We start from the raw sequence: 16,643 nt of genomic DNA, 5'->3' as shown, positions 1-16,643 counted from the left end.
CCTGTGCCCGAAACGTCGAATCTCCTGTTCCCTGGATGCTGCCTGACCTGCTGTGCTGTTCCAGCAATAAAGTTTCAACTAAATAGACAAAGTCTCTTCCCTGGGATGGGGGAATACAGAACTAGAGGTTTAGGGTGAGATGGACAAGATATAAAAGAGACCAAAGGGGCAGCTTTTTCACACAGAGGGTGCTATGTGTATGAAATGAGCTGCCAGAGGAAGTGATGGAGGCTGGTACAATTGCAACATTTAAAAGGCATTTGGATGGATATATGAATAGGAAGGGTTTGGAGGGCTATGGGCCTGGTGCTGTAGGTGGGATTAGACTGGCTTGGGATATCTGGTCGGCATGGACGAGTTGGACCGAAGGGTCTGTTTCCATCCTGTACATCTCTGTGACTTGATATAGAATGTGGGGAAATAGATGGTGACATTTTGGAAAATGTCCATATTACAGAGGAGGTGGTGCTGAAACACATACAAGTGGATAAAACCCCAGGACCTGATCAGGTATACCCTAGAACTCTGTGGGAAGCTAGGGAAATGATTGCTGGGCCTCTTACTGAGATTTCTTTACCATCGATAGTCACAGATGAGGTGCTGGAAGACTGGAGGTTGGCTAACATGGTGCCACTATTTAAGAAAGGCAGTAATGAAAAGCCAGGGAACAATAGACCTAGGATGTAGGTTTGCTCGCTGAGCTGTAGATTTGATATCCAGACGTTTCATTATCTGGCTAGGTAACATCATCAGTGGCGACCTCCAAGTGAAGCGAAGCTGTTGTCTCCTGCTTTCTATTTATATGTTTAACACAGAGGGTGGTATGTGTATGTGTATGTTTAACATATAAATAGAAAGCAGGAGACAACAGCTTCGCTTCACTTGGAGGTCGTCACTGATGATGTTACCTAGCCAGGTAATGAAACGTCTGGATATCAAACCTACAGCTCAGCGAGCAAACCTACACCCTAAACCTCAACCTGAGCTACAAACCTTCACAAACCTTGCAAGAACAATAGATGGTAAGCCTGACCTCGGTGGTGGGCATGTTGTAGGTGGGAATCCTGAGGGACAGGATTTACATGTATTTGGAAAGGCAAGGACTGATTAGGGATAGTCAGCATGGCTTTGTGTGTGGGAAATCATATCTCATGAACTTGATTGAGTTTTTTTGAAGAAGTAACAAAGAGGATTGATGAGGGCAGAGCATTAGACGTGACCTACATGGAATTCAGTAAGGTTCCCCATGGGAGACTGATTAGCAAGGTTAGATCTCATGGAATGAGGGGAGAACTAGCCATTTGGATACAGAACTGGCTCAAAGGTAGAAGACAGAGGGTGGAGGTGGAGCGTTGTTTTTCAGACTGGAGGCCTGTGACCAGTAGAGTGCCACAAGGATCGGTGCTGGGTCCACTGCTTTTTGTCATTTATATAAATGATTTGGATGTGAACATAGGAGGTATAGTTGGTAAGTTGGCAGATGACACCAAAATTGGAAGTGTAGTGAACAGTGAAGAAGGTTACCTCAAAGTACGACAGAATCTTGATCAAATGGGCCAATGGGCTGAGGACTGGTAGATGGAGTTTAATTTAGATAAATGCAAGATGCTGCATTTTGGGAAAGCAAGTTTTAGCAGGACTTATACACTTAATGGTAAGGTCCTAGCAAGTGTTGCTGAACAAAAAGACCTTGGAGTGCAGGTTCATAGGTCCTTGAAAGTGGAGTCGCAGGTAGATAGGATAGTGAAGAAGGTGTTTGGTATGCTTTCTTTTATTGGTCAGAGTATTGAGTACAGGAGTTGGGAGGTCATGTTGCGGCTGTACAGGACATTGGTTAGGCCACTGTTGGAATATTGCGTGCAATTCTGGTCTCCTTCCTATCGGAAAGATGTTGTAAAACTTGAAAGGGTTCAGAAAAGATTTACAAGGATGTTGCCAGGGTGGGCGGATTTGAGCTATATGGAGAGGCTAAATAGGCTGGGGCTGTTTTCCCTGGAGCATCAGAGGCTGAGGAGTGACCTTATAGAAGATGATAAAATCATGAGGGGCATGGATAAGATAAAGAGACAAGGTCTTTTCCCTGGGGTGGGGGAGTCCAGAACTTAGAGGGCATAGGTTTAGGGTGAGGGGGGAAAGATATAAAAGGGGCATAAGGGGCAACGTTTTCACGCAAAGGTGGTGCATATAAGGAATTAGCTGCCAAAGGAAGTGGTGGAGGCTGGTACAATTACAGCATTTAAAAGGCACCCGAATGGGAATATGAATAGGAAGGGTTTAGAGGGATATGGGCTAAGTGCCGGCAAATGGGACTAGATTAGGATATCTGGTCGGCATGGATGGGTTGGAGCCAAGAGTCTATTTCTGTGCTGTACATCTCTATGACTCTATGACTCTAAATCATTAGCAAAGTGAATGGAGCCACTGACAGCGTAAGTAGAACTTGCTCACCAATAATGTGCTATTTCATGTCTAGTTTGGATTTCACCAAGATGACTAGGCTCTACACCGTACTACAGTATTAGCCTCAACACGGACAAAAGAACTGAACTCCAATGGTGAGGGGAGTGTTATTGGGCTTAATATCAAGACAGTGTTTAGCCAAGCATCAGGAAGTAATCAGCTAGTAAACAGGAGTAAAATCTTCCATTGATTGAATCAATGCCAAGCACAAAGAAGATGCCAGTGGTTGTTGGAAAACAATCATTTCAGCCCTCGGACATGACTGAAGGGCCTCTCAGGACAATGACCTGGGCCCTACTACCTTCAGCAACTTCACTAATGACATTTACTGCATTCATATGTTGAACGTATTTTAGAAAGTTCGCTTTCATTGAGACCTCAACCAACTTCTAGTGGCTGGAAACCACAGCAAAAAGCTGCCCGCAATTCATTAAAAATTGATAAATGGCTGATAGCGTCCAACTTGTAACAGGAAGGGGTCCTGTTCTGAACCCAAGATTACAGCATTATTTCAGGGCAGAATACAAAAGGTTGTCTGCTGTATAACCAGACTCACTATATTTGACTTGTAAGGTCCTGGTGTCATAGGAAATGAGAGTTATTCCACCACAACCAAAGAGAGATGTACTCAATTGCAAATTTGGGGTAGTTTTAAGTTTTGAGGGTCACATTCTTTAGGAACTATGGCCGAACAGACGAAAGAAACATGGCTTCCTCAAACATAAAAGATTGTCACGAAATCTAAGGAGCTATACTTAAAGCCTTATCAAATAACTATGACTGGGATTTAAACATCACCCTCAGTGCAGTACAGACCACAAAACACTTCACAGGAGCATTATCAGACAAGAATTTACACTGAGCCAAAAGGAGATGTGAGGACACTTGTGATTGGAGAAGATTCTAAGGAGGAATTTAAAGGAGGAGGAAGCGATAGATGGTGAGATTAAAGAGCTTTGAACTCGGACAACCAAAGGCAAATAAATCAATGCTGGGGTGAAAGAAGTCAGGATGTACAGGAGTCCTGAGACCAGACAGATGGAAATCTTGGAGATTTCACTAACCTTCATCCTGCTTCATTCATTAATTTATCCATTTTTTTTTCAAAATGCTTTCCTGATGACATGACTTTTTTAATACATTGCCATCATTTCAAATATTTGATTTCAATCATTCCTTATAATCTTACCTATTGCTTTGATTCTTTTTCTCAATCAGTAAAGTGGTTCATGTCTTATTAGTCACAAATGATGGAAAGATGAGTCTTACAAATTAGGTTTCGTTTTGTCTTCTCCTAACCCTCTTTTAAAAAGAGAAGCTAACAAGTTGAGTGAGACACAAATGTCACAGGTTATAGTGAGATGTTGCTGTTAATATGCACATAACAAGGATCTCAAATCATCTGACTGCAATTCGGCCATTTGTATCTGATTAGTTCCTCCGAACTCTGTGTATAATGCAGCACCATGTGGCAGCTTAAATAAACTAGCTTCTGCTAACATGTTACAAGCATCCATAAAGTAGGTCATATTCAATAACCAGAAAGCACAACAACACTTGTAGCCTTGTAAATGTGCAGGCTATGGGGAGTCAGAAGGGGAGTTATTTGCTGCAGGTTTCCTAGCCTTTGCTGTAAGTGTTGTTGATGATCAACCATATCAGTAAGAGATATCCCATCACACCAACCACATAAGCATAGAGTTCAGTCAACACTGAAAATCTGTTTCTAAACTGTGTCATGGGGACTTGGCTTTTGCTATGTTCGACCAAATTATTCTACCTATTACAGATGTTATAGATAGAGCTCTACAATGTACATTAGAAGTAGTGATGGAAGTAATCCAGTTCTGAAACACATTGGGTTACAAATAGATTCACATGCTCATTCCATTCCAGACCTAGTTATATGTGAATATCATTCAGCTGTTGCAACTTACTCTGTGCAGAACAAATAAAAACTGGGGAAGAAAATAACCTTTGTCACTATTCATATGAGTTAGCCTGAATATAAACAGCATTTGAGCTCAATGGATAAGGGAATTTAATAGATTTCACAACCACCACACGTGCAAGCAAAATTAATATCTCTCTAAATTAACACAAGGAAACGGCATAGTCCTCTTCTCTCCTCCCTCACCAGCATCCCTCTCCCCTCTACCCCCCCCACCCCCCCCATCAATAGTAACATTTAAAAAGCTAATTGTTCTCATATATCCACTGATTCATATAACTGGATAGATTCAAACTTAAAAGTGCACTGCTGTGTATTATGTATAAAGAGCATTGGGATCACACAGGCAGCTCCATGGGACTTATTTATGACAACTCTAATTGCATGTGGAAATTCCCTCTTGCAGAAAGCACTTTAAAAAAAATCAAAAATTATGATTACAGACCTCAAGACTTTTCTCCTGTGAAGTTGTCCTAGTTTGCATGTACAATTTATTAAACATAATTCTCAGCATTTTTGCCTCATTTTCTTAATATAAGATGCCTCAGTCCAGTAAAGTGTTATCTAATTGAATTTTTTTATAATTTGATTGCTTTAATACTTTGACATTGGTACAATTTACTGCAACATTTGCTTTTTACTTTCATTCAAAAAGTTCATGAAGAACCATGTGCTCTAGATCGATTGCAAATTTTGTGAATGCAGCAAAAATGCAAACACTACTGAACAGCTAACCTTTTTATGAAAGCACTCAACCTCAATGCATGGTTTATTGCTCCTTCTGATAACATATAGGACCAGTTTAATACTCACTGCTAATTCACACACTCTTACGCTCAATAAACCCCTGTTGAAGGTGTTGTATATAATTAATATTGTAACTGTGATTTTGGCTTGAAACTATTCAGAATAGTACTAATGCTTTGTTTGCTGTATTTAGCAGATTGAATAAACTGACTCTGGAAAGTATGCAGTATAATCTACTACTACTGCTGAAATGGCTCTTATTAAGGCAATAACTGGAAAGGGATGGGAGATAAAGAGATAAATAATAAGATAACCAAATTTCCTCTCCCATTTTACATCAGTAACATCAACTGGCCATTTTTGTTGTAGGCTGCCCTGTCATAGGAAGCAGAGTTGGCTACTTTTCAAACGGCAAGAGAGAATTATTGGGTGACAACAGAATTTGTTTTTTGTAGATTTTGAATTCAAGTCAACATCATTCTGACTACCTCAGAAACTCTTAGAATCTAAATGTCCTTTTTAAGTTGCTTTGGGTGTACAGAAAACAAATTTGCCATGACCTACTGGAGCACTGTTCACTTAAAATCTAGTCTGGGGATTGACTGTACTGTATTTGGCATCCTGTAACTTGTATAAACATGGTAATTACAGAGACATTCCAAACACAGGGTAAGATATCAGCTGACCTTAGTTCAAAGCAGTCTGAGAAAACCTCAGGCTGAGTTGCCTACAATGTGAGTGTCTGCTTTATTATAATGAGTGCTTATGCTCTAAAAGCTTTATGCACTTTGAAGATAGCACAGTGCACAAAGAAATCTTAAGTGCACAAGGAAGTGATTTCTCATCTCTGTAAATTATTTTTCCAGCCTCGGCTTTACAGCACATAACCATGCCTCCTGGATTACGTCACCCAACCATCCAGTATTTGTTGCTGAACAGTGGGATATCACATCCATATGGGCAAATTGTCACTCCTTTTTTTAGTGAAAACCTCATCTGCCAGGCAGGAGTTAAACAAAGTTGCTAATCCTTCCAGACAGGATGAAACGACAACTATGGCACTCCTCTCTCTCTCTTCCTGATGAACTTTTAATATCAGCAGCAACTTACAACAGCTCTCAGTTCAGGATGAATTCACTCTGTGAACTGATACTTGCAACAAAGTGGAAAGACTCCAAGGTAGGCTAATGTTTCATTATTGCTTTCCCAGTGCTCCATTTGTATACAAAACAAAATTACAGCTAAAGGCATATTTGCAGTGAGCAAAAAGACTGAAGTTACAATTCTTTGCTATCTAACTTTTGGATGAAAACAACCGAGCATTTAATTCCATAAAATTATTTATGCAATCACAAATGTTTATAACCTTTGAAACCTATGTGAGTTATTTTAAAAACTCCCAGCAAGTATTATACAAATAAAAGCTTCATATTGTCCACAGGATTAACCAAAATGGTGCTATGACAAATTGGACGCAAAACGCAAATAAATGTTTTATGGAATGCATGTAAGAAACAAGTTTTCAGTCTGTAACACGAGGCATTATATACAGATACGTGAAGCACACTCAAAATGACAGTTCCATTTTAGTGTGTACACTGTTCGATTTTCATAACCCCATGTGTTTAAATAAAATGACTGTATATGTATTGTGTTGCAAATGTTTGCATGTTCTCCTTTGTAAATCTTAGCTTGCGAAGCTCAACAGATATACCTGGGAGGTCATAATGTGATTTGTTTGAAAAGTTCACATGACATCATGAACTGAGTGAATTTAAGGTCAAATAATGCCTGTAATTACCTGAACTCAGATCAGATTACATCATTCAATCATTCACAGATAGTCATATTGTTTTCAGTCTAACACTAAGCGGGTAGCATGTCGTAGTAAATTGAGGTTTAAGAACGGAATGTAGCTCTTGTTGTTATTTGCAGTGTAATACCTGGGAGATGTATAAAAACCTTTGGTTTGATAATCTCACCTCATCAGTTTGTGAATCCCACAATTAACCTAAACTTGGCTAAAGTTATTAACAAAATGTAGACTGAGAAATTACAGGCATCAAAAAGTTTTGAATAGAGTTGGAATATAACCAAAACTTCATTTTAGAATATCAACTTACACTCTGGCAGTAATTATGCCTCATTTACACTATCAATTTCATCAAACATATACAAAAGTGGCAATTAAAATCATCTGTCTCCATGCACACATAATCTGAGTCTTGACTATTTCTTTTGGGTAAGCGTGAATTTTGTCAAAATTTTTTTTGGAGGGCTTCCTGCTGCGAAAGGCCCATTCTCACCATATCTTCCCAAACCTGACTCATTAGCTACCTCGCCAACGGCATCTTTTTCGTTCAAGTCTAGCCCCATTCTACCCCACACCTTATCCAGCGCAACTCACCGGTGCCAGAATGGACCGGCATCCCAGGCACTGGCGCCATCTGCATAGTTCCTGAGATCTGCCTCAGGCATGACAGACGAGGCAAACGTGGCACCCTGTTTTGCAAGCAAGCACCTGGAGGTCCTAGTGGAGAGGGTGACACAAAGTGGAGATGGCTAATTCCCCCCAACACTGCACTCTGCTGGCGTGGTCCCAGGTTGCCAGGCGGAGCAGTGCAGTCTCAGTCATCTGGAGGGATCTGCTGCAATATCATCCAACGTAGGTGATGGACCTTCTCCACGCTGCCGGTGTGAGTTCCACCATCTTCTCTCTGATTGCTCATCCTCACCCTCTCTCTCTCTTTCTTTTAACCACCTCCTATCCAGTATCATGCTCTACCACTATCACTAATGCCTGCAGCACTTGCCTCATTCGCTATCATCCACCCTAAACTCCACCAGGTACCTGCTCCAACTTCCATGTCGAGAACTCTCAGCTTGCTCAGTGCATTTGGTGAGGTAGGCAGCTGCATATTGATGAGGCAAGGTCGTGAACAAGCAATAACCCTCAACAGGAAACTCCACATTCCCCAGTGAGGATCTCGCCTCTGTGCTCAGCAGTTGTAAGGAAAGTACAGCTAATTTATCTTAACTCTGAGGTAGGCTTTGCTGGGCTTCATCACATGATTCTGCCACAACTTTGGCCACAGTCAATGTCATTCAGGTCCTTAAGATTCCATGGATTTAATTAAGGAAGGTATTACTGGTAACATGCAGGGTATTATTGTAAACACTAGCTTTGTCACACTGGTTAGTCACAGCCATGTTGCTCGAAAATAGAGCACCTTTTTGACTCATGGTGAACAATGACATGAGATATCTGCCACTATCTACCTGGGAAGTGGGTCACAAGGCAGTAACTTCACCTTTGGAGTGAGATGATAGCCAAAAGATCCAGGAATTGCTACAGTATTGTGTGAAATCACTATAATCTCCATGATCATATTGTTGCTCAGTATCCAATTAAGCGATGATTATCCTGAAAATAATCTCTACCTTTATATAATAAGATTTAACAATCAAGTTAAATTCAGCAGGTGAAGTACTGCTGGCCTCAGTATTGCTGGAACAGAGTTCAATCTATGTTTGTTATCCAGCAACTGGTGAAGATTTGTATAGGCGGGGACAGGGACAAGTCTGATCTGAAGCTGCTTACAGTTCAACAGTCCGATGTGTGGCATCTAAGACCGTGTGTGAAATGGAGTATGGTGCTTGATTCCCATTGAATTGTACCTCATCAAGAGCCATTGCCTTCAGTAGAGGGAGGGAGATACCTGGGGGGGGGGGGGGGGGGGGGGGGGGGGGGGGAAGGGGGGGAGTGGGGGGGGGGTCATAAAGCGAGACAAGTGAAACACTGTCACACCTACAAGATTACACAGGATATGATGCTTGCCATTTCCCTCCACTAAGCAAGTTCCAGAACGTGACGTATCCACCCTCCAGCTCGCCGACACTGGTCAAGGAGAAATTGCTGCTGCTATCTTCATTGAGTTTTCTGGCAGGTTTCCACTGCGAGCTCAATACAGACTTGGGAATTCACACTGGGGACAATGGGGGAAGTAACAGTGCAACAGCTTGCAGTAAGGAGAAACATTGGTTTGTGTGCATAATTCAGCAAAAGGAAACCTGGTAAGTTCATCTTGCCTTCGTTGACTGCTTCAGCCCTTCAAATATTTACCTTCACTCAGCTTCTTCAACAGTGTTTGATGCTTACTCTGCTCTGAAAATCTTCCTTGCCAAGGTGATAGTACAGGAAGCTTTATTTTTGATACCACTATGTCATTATAGTCTTTCTTAAACAGCCTGGCTAGTACCCTGTGGAAGAGACAGGTAAAATCTCCACTGCTGCGAAAAAAAACCAGAATACACTCTTGGTCAGTGAGCCTTTAAATGGAAAGGAAGAGATCTGAACAAGCTTAAAGACCCAATGCTGTATCTTACTAATGGAACTGCTTGACTGGTACTCAATCCAAGTTACACAAATCTATTAATTATGCTTGCACTTAGGTGAAGCCTTTTCATCACAAAAGAACCTGGTTCCACTGTAGTTGGTCAGAAAAATCATCTAGCAATTTTAGATTAGATTAATTAGATTCCCTACAAGTGTGGAAACAGGCCCTTCGGCCCAACAAGTCCACACTGACCCTCCGAAGAGTAACCCACCCAGACCCATTTCCCTCTGACGAATGCACCTAATACTATGGGCAATTTAGCATGGCCAATCGACCTGACCTGCACATCTTTGGACTGTGGGAGGAAACTGGAGCACCCGGAGGAAACCCACACAGACACGGGGAGAATGTGCAAACTCTACACTGACAGTCACCCAAGGCGGAATCGAACCCAGGTCCCCGGCGCTGCGAGGCTGTATTTTGACTGTAGTTATTTTGAAAATTGTTGACGTTTCTTAGAAAAGTCCTATTATGTAGAGCAGTTGTCATCATCTCACTCCTGTGCTGCAGTGAGACCTGGACTATGTGTCAGTGCCAGAGAAGTGCTAGAGCAATTCCACCGACAGCTTCTCTGCTGTGTTCCCTGAAACCAATGGGAGCGCTTGCAGACAAATGTTAGTGTCCTTCTTGAAGTCTGAATGCTGTGTCTGGGTGGCTGAAAAACATTCCCCTGTCTGGTCCTGTTTTCTCAACTCTCAAAATGCCCAGTATTCCTGACAGGGCAAAGAAAACATTCAACTCTCCTTGAAGTCAGGAGCATTGGTATTAACGATGCGGTTTGCTACCAATTGTTCAAAACAACAACTTTCCCATCGTATTATGAGTCTAACTGTCCTAATGATGAGGCAGATGGTGGGAGAGAAGGAAAGAAAAATAAACAAAGATAAGCAGACCCGATTCCTGGGATGACAGGATTGACATATGAGGAAAGACTGGATTGACTGGGCCTGTACTCACTGGAATTTAGAAGAATGGGGGGAATCTTATAGAAACAGAAGTCCTAATGAGACTGGAAAGCTAGATGTGGGAAGAACATTCCCAATGTTGGGGGAGTCCAGAACTAGGGGGTCACACTCTAAGAATAAGGGTAAGCCATTCGGTACTAAGATGAAGAAGGATCTCTTCATTCAGAGAAAGTTGTGAACCTGTGGACTTCTCTCCCACGGGAAGCTGTTTGGGCCAGTTCATTAGATATATTCAAGAGGGAGCTGGATGTGGCCACTGGGGCTAAAGGGATCAAGGGATAAGGAGAGAGGGCGGGAATGGGATATTGAGATTGCATGATTAGCTGTGATCATATTGAATGGTGCAGGCTCGAAGGGCCGAATGGCTTACTCCTGCATCTATTTTCTATGCAAGTCCTGCTCTTCAGGTCCCACTACCTCATGTGGTCTCCTGCCTCATTAGGCCAAAGATCTGCAGGTTAGTTCAAAGCCGAGGACCGACAGCTGAAAATCACAACTTGGGTTGGTAATCTTCTCGGATCGAGGCACAGCCAATGTAGATGCTACCCAAACCATATTTAGCTTGTTTAGTTGGAGCGGTGCAGAAATATTCAGAAATTTCTGCCTTTACCATAACTATACTCAGGCATTACACAAACCTGACTGCCACAGATACTTACAGCCGAGGAAGTCATTCACCCTTTTGTGTCAGAGCTAGCTTTCTGCTGAAGCCATTTAAAGATGGAAGACAGACAAAAGCAGTGAGCATATGGTCAGAGAAAGAAACTTATACCACTGTCTGACACAGTTACTGCCTTTGCTGTTTGAGTTCAAATATCTCTGGACATCGGAGTGCTTCAAGGAAAAGTTGCAACATTTAAAAGGCATCTGGATGGTATAGAGGTTTAGAGGGATATGGGCCAAATGCTGGAAAATGGGACTCGATTAATTTAGGATATCTGGTCAGCATGGATGGGTTGGACCAAAGGGTCTGTATCCTTGCTGTACATGTCTATGACTCTAAAGTAATCCCGCTGCCCTGTGTTGACATTTAATCTGTGTGGAGTTTGCATATTCTCGCTGTGTCTGCATTGGTTTCCTCCAACAATCCAGAGATGTGTAGGTCAGGTGAATTGGTTATGCTAAATTGCCCATAGTATTAGGTGCATTAGTCAGGGGTAAATGTCTGGGTGGGTTACTCTTCGGAGGGTGGTGTGGAAGTGTTGGGTGAAGGGCCTGTTTCCACACTGCAAGCATTCAATGATTTAATTACAAAAAGCATCAATCAGACTTTGTTCATTCAGTTGGCAACGATGGATTACTGTGGGGAAGTAATCATTTTCTAACATTTAATCATTTTGCCTTCAAAACATTCGATAGTCTCCATTTCAACTGCACCATGTGGCAATTCTCCAACAGCTGTTGGAACAAGACACTTGTTCCTCATCTCTCTCCTCTTCACAAGTTTAAACTGATACTTCCTTATCTTGGACTGTCCAAAGCAGAGGAAATGTTCTCTTCCAGTGTTTGAAGAATGTTAGTTTTCTTTTCCTGGCATCTTCCTGCGCTGTCTATTGTTTATAATGCTCTTCGTATAAAGGCATCTCTAGAACTTCATCGAGTACTTTAGCACTTCAGCATTGAATCATTATTTTTTCACTCATGTATGCCCTAAACAACTGACCTTTTAATGGCTTTATTCAATTAAATTTCTCAATTCTAAAAAATAAAATCCTCCATGGCATTGGGCATTGTTGATAAGCACCAGAATTACCTAGAGCAAGCTGAGTGGCTTGCTCTACAATTTCAGAGGGCAGTTAAGAGTCAACCATATTACTGTGAGGGCTGGGCTTGCATGCAGGCCAGGTCAGATAAAGATGGCACATTTCCTCCCCTAAAGGACTTAGGTGAAACAAATGAATTTTTAATCAACCACTATTGAGACAAGCTTTCAATTCCAGATTTAATTGATGGAATTTACGTTTGCCTCAGCTGCTATAGTGGGGTTTGCAACTAGCTCTCCAAAGCATTAATCTGGTTTATTAGATTACTAATCTAGTGATAGCACCATTATGCCACTGTCTGCTCATTTGTCCAGACCCTACAATATCATTGACCATAACCTCCCATCTATTGCCTTTCCTGCCAAAAAGTGACCTCTCTTTGCAAACTCCACACAGACTGTCATCTGAGGGTAGAATCGAACCCAGGTCCCTGGTGCTGTGAGGCAGCGGTGCTAACCACTGAGCCACTTTGCCACCCCAAATTCTCCAGCCCTTTTAGTTTGAGATCGTTAATAGTTTTCAAAATTGTGCTCCTGATTCCCAAAATCATTAATGATGAACAACAAATATGAATCCTGGGGAACACACTGGCAACCATTCACTAATCTGAGTAGTGCAAATCATTAGGTTTCCTCTTTATTTCTCACTGGTCAAGTACATTTTCCTACATGCTGCAACATTTCCAGTTATGTCACATACCTGAAATTTGTTAACAGGTTTTCTGTGAGGCATATTATTGAAGACTCATAACTCATAACTACTATATTCCTTCCAGCTATTCAATCAGTTACTTGTTACAGGAACAAAAATAACGCCTACGTATAAAGTCTTCAACATTTTGCCAACAAGCTGGAAATATGTCAAATCAGATTCATTCAACTGTTAATCTACTCAAGGGGAGCACAATACAAACAGGATTATTCTTTGAAAGCAATTAAAGTGCAAATGAAAATGAAGCTTATATTTTTAAAAAAGCTAGATGCTGGTTACCTAGTAAAACAACAAAAAGACTTTCAATCTGAACAACAGAGGCACTTAACCTCACAGAGCAGGGTAACACATTAAGGTTTACTTTTCCAGCTATTTCTTTCATTACTCTCATTCTTGCTGTAGATTTCTCACTTAACAAAGGCCGTTCCATGTCCCTGTCACATTCTGTCAGGTAAAGAGACAGTATTTCTAGGCATTTATTACAAACTTGTTCAACCAACAGTGTGCATTGCACCTGGTGAGGAGAAGGCATGCCTAGTTCATTGATTTGGTCCTTTGTCATAGAGTACGCCTCATGGATGTAATCAACTTCACTTGCATCAGATTCACAGAAATGTAAACATGCATACAAACTGTTATTGATCTCATGCAAACTCAACTGCAGAGAACTAAAAAGCAATCTTCATGCTATTTAATATCCAGGTTCTTAAATACCTACTGGTGGTGCAGTGTTAATGGTAATGGTGGACAGGGATCACACTTGGAATGTTTTCACTCTCACTCCAGTATCAGGTTTGATGAACAACTGTGCCAGATGAATGGAGTGACACTTTAGCACGCTGTACACTCACTTCGGATACCTGAGCTTGAATCCTGCACAGTCTGAAAGCCTGGCTGTTTTTGTCAGGTTAAGGAACCTTAGATGATGTAGGTTTCGTCAGATTTAATAGAATCTACTAATAAAAGCGAACTCAATACACAATGCAGAAATATTTGGCATTAAATGTTAACGAGGGAAAAACCGAGGGGTTAAATCAGGAGAGGGAAATGTCATAATGTCGCAGTTGAGAACATATGATACAATAATTATATTAACCAGGGTGACAATGTCCTGCAGGGAAAACCACTTCTAGCCACTGGCCACAATGCCCTTCCATCTTTTCTATGTTATAGGGTGCGCCAACCCACTTGAGCAAATTGACAAAGGCGTGGCCATCTCCTCCAGAGAGCATGACATCAATCGCATGTAGACAGTAAGGTGGAGGGAGCATCTACACATCTGCCCCCTACACTCCCATCCAGCTTCCACACTGACACCTTGGTTGAGACCACACCAGTGCTCAGAGGCCGAGAACAGCACAGAGATGGTAGACAGTGGAGGGGGAGGAAATCACTGCTGAACACCCCCTCCTCCCCCCAGCAGCAGAGGACCCTGCGGCCTTGTGCTGACGGACCATGCGCAGAGTGGCACTAAAGTCTACCACGCTGCACTGGCCCTCAATGCCCATGAACTGGAGCAATGCAGCCAGTTGTGGTGGCTGCCATGGAGAGTTAGGAACACGGGATGCGGAGAATCACACACAGCTACACTTTCATTGGTCCTGACGACCCTGGGGCAAAGACAGGGCAAGAGTTTGAGAGTGAGGTGGATTAGAGGAGCCTTGACACCCATCTTCACATGGAGACAAGGCAGTGCCTGGCGGTATCCAAGTGAAGGAGGAACCACAAAGCAGCCTCTCAGAAGCTTCCTTGCAAGTCACTTTAGGGCTGTACAGACGCTCCAACTCCAGCCTGCAACCCCCCCCCCCCCCCTACATTCAGAGCCTCCGAGGTTGAGGACAAGGAGAGTCACCTTGCCTCTGGCAAGGACATCCTTGGCGCAAACATTCCCAGGGTCACCTGACCCAATCTCAAGCGACAATGGGCTCCACTGCCCAAGTTAGCTCCCTCCATCCTGTGTTCAGGGATGTGTAGGTTGGGTGCATTAGTCAGGGGTAAATATAGGGTAGGGTCTGGATGCGTTACTCTTTGAAGGGTCGGTGTGGACTTGTTGGACTGAAGGGCCTGTTTCCATACTGTAGGGATTCTTAAAAAAAGTTTTTAACTTCCCTCACTTACCGAAACAGTGAGGAAGAAAACACACATCCTCCACTACAACTGATGACTTGAAACCTTTTCTCATCAATTAACAAAATAGTTTCCCAAAGTCTATTCAGCATATAGCCAGCAGCAGTTGGAGACGAAAAAGTGCTCACTCAAACCTTATTCATTCCTCTAACCCACGCTCCCCAAAGATTTAACGTAAATTGATTTGCGTTTTATAACATTGCTTTACTTGTAGGACACAATGCCAATTCAAACACATTATATATCTTTTGCACAACAGTGCATTACGATACAGTTTTCATTTACTGTTTGGAATAAATATTAGCCAAATTAGGACTGATCATTTCAGAGACAGCTGTGGTAAACTGAAGGCAAATGTGGATTGCCATCCTCAACAATTGCCTATCGTAAAGATTTTCCTGCAAATTGGCAAAGCGGGCAAGGAGCAATCTTCATTAATACTGTGAATTACTGTAGGTAATGTAACTTTTCTTTCTTTATTCCTCCATTTTGCATCTAAGATTTGCACCTAGGTACTTTGTACCCAAGATGGCGCCGTGAGGGCCGATGTTGTTAACTTTTCACTGTACTCCTGTACTTGGAGTACACGTGACAATAAATCAAGTATTTGCTCTAACCAGTCTCTTAGCATCAGCTGTCAGAGATGGATGGTGAAGTAGTACAATAGCCCTTACACAGGAGATTTGGCTAAAGAGGATCGCTTGCTGAGATGGAAACAGGAATTTAAGGGATTAGTGGATTTAGCAAAATTAAATGGAACTCATTATTTTCACACAAACAGTCAATCAGTCCTTGTTTTGTAAGCTATCTGTAAAAACCGTGGAGCACTAACGGTGAGTGCTTCCTCTCCCTTCACTATTTAATCCCAAAGGTAGTGAGGACAATGTTGAATGTTTTATCAGTGCTTTGACAACAGGCTGTGTTTATTTTCTGGTCCTTGTTTATGCAGAAAGTAGGAGTGAACTTTCCAGAACGTAGGATATTTATGTAAAGAGATGTGTTCCAATTGTAAACAGCCTCAATGTTTTTGGTATCAATTACTTCTCCAAGTTTTTTTTTAAACTTTTTCCCAAAACATTTTCCTCTCCTTGTCTTCTGCAACAACCAAAGTCAGCAGCCTGGAAAACAACTTGTTTTCAGGTGTCCATTTCTTCTGCTTGTGTGTACTGTGAAGCACTTCAAAATCACAGAGGCTGCTTTTCTCTCTGCATTTTTCCATCCCTTGCACATCAGCATAATCAATTTTGTATACAGTAGTCTCCCCATACCCATGGGGCATATGTTACAAGACCTATTGTGGAAGCCTGAAACTGTGGATAAGAGCAAACTCATTCATTTAAGTGGGAAATTTACCTTCCCCGCAGCCCCCGGTCCCTGTTTCCAGAAAGTTCCCTATAATGGGCGGCATGGTGGCACAGTAGTAAGCACTGCTGCCTCACAGTGGCAGAGACCCAGGTTCAAATCCTGCCTCAGGCAACTGTCTGTGTGGAGTTTGCACATTCTCCCTATGTCTGTGTGGGTT

The 16,643-nt window shown here is 42.1% G+C and overlaps 1 protein-coding gene and 1 long non-coding RNA gene across 3 annotated transcripts in view; one reads left to right on the top strand and one right to left on the bottom strand.

Annotated features, from left to right (window-relative positions):
- Nucleotides 1-16,643, bottom strand: part of LOC122559510 (A disintegrin and metalloproteinase with thrombospondin motifs 20) — a 384,605-nt gene that overhangs the window by 71,095 nt on the left and 296,867 nt on the right. The gene's annotated exons all lie outside the window — the stretch shown is intronic.
- Nucleotides 1-16,643, top strand: part of LOC148146793 (uncharacterized) — a 66,159-nt gene that overhangs the window by 12,461 nt on the left and 37,055 nt on the right. Inside the window, exon 2 of the long non-coding RNA XR_015760491.1 lies at nt 6,025-6,337. This is a non-coding gene — a long non-coding RNA (uncharacterized LOC148146793). The remainder of the gene's footprint in view (nt 1-6,024; nt 6,338-16,643) is intronic.

Source organism: Chiloscyllium plagiosum, unplaced genomic scaffold (genome assembly GCF_037043375.1).
Source record: "Chiloscyllium plagiosum isolate Xiang-an unplaced genomic scaffold, Cpla_swu_hap1 HiC_scaffold_19, whole genome shotgun sequence".
Lineage (NCBI taxonomy): Eukaryota > Metazoa > Chordata > Chondrichthyes > Orectolobiformes > Hemiscylliidae > Chiloscyllium > Chiloscyllium plagiosum.
This window is presented reverse-complemented; position numbering and strand designations above follow the sequence as displayed.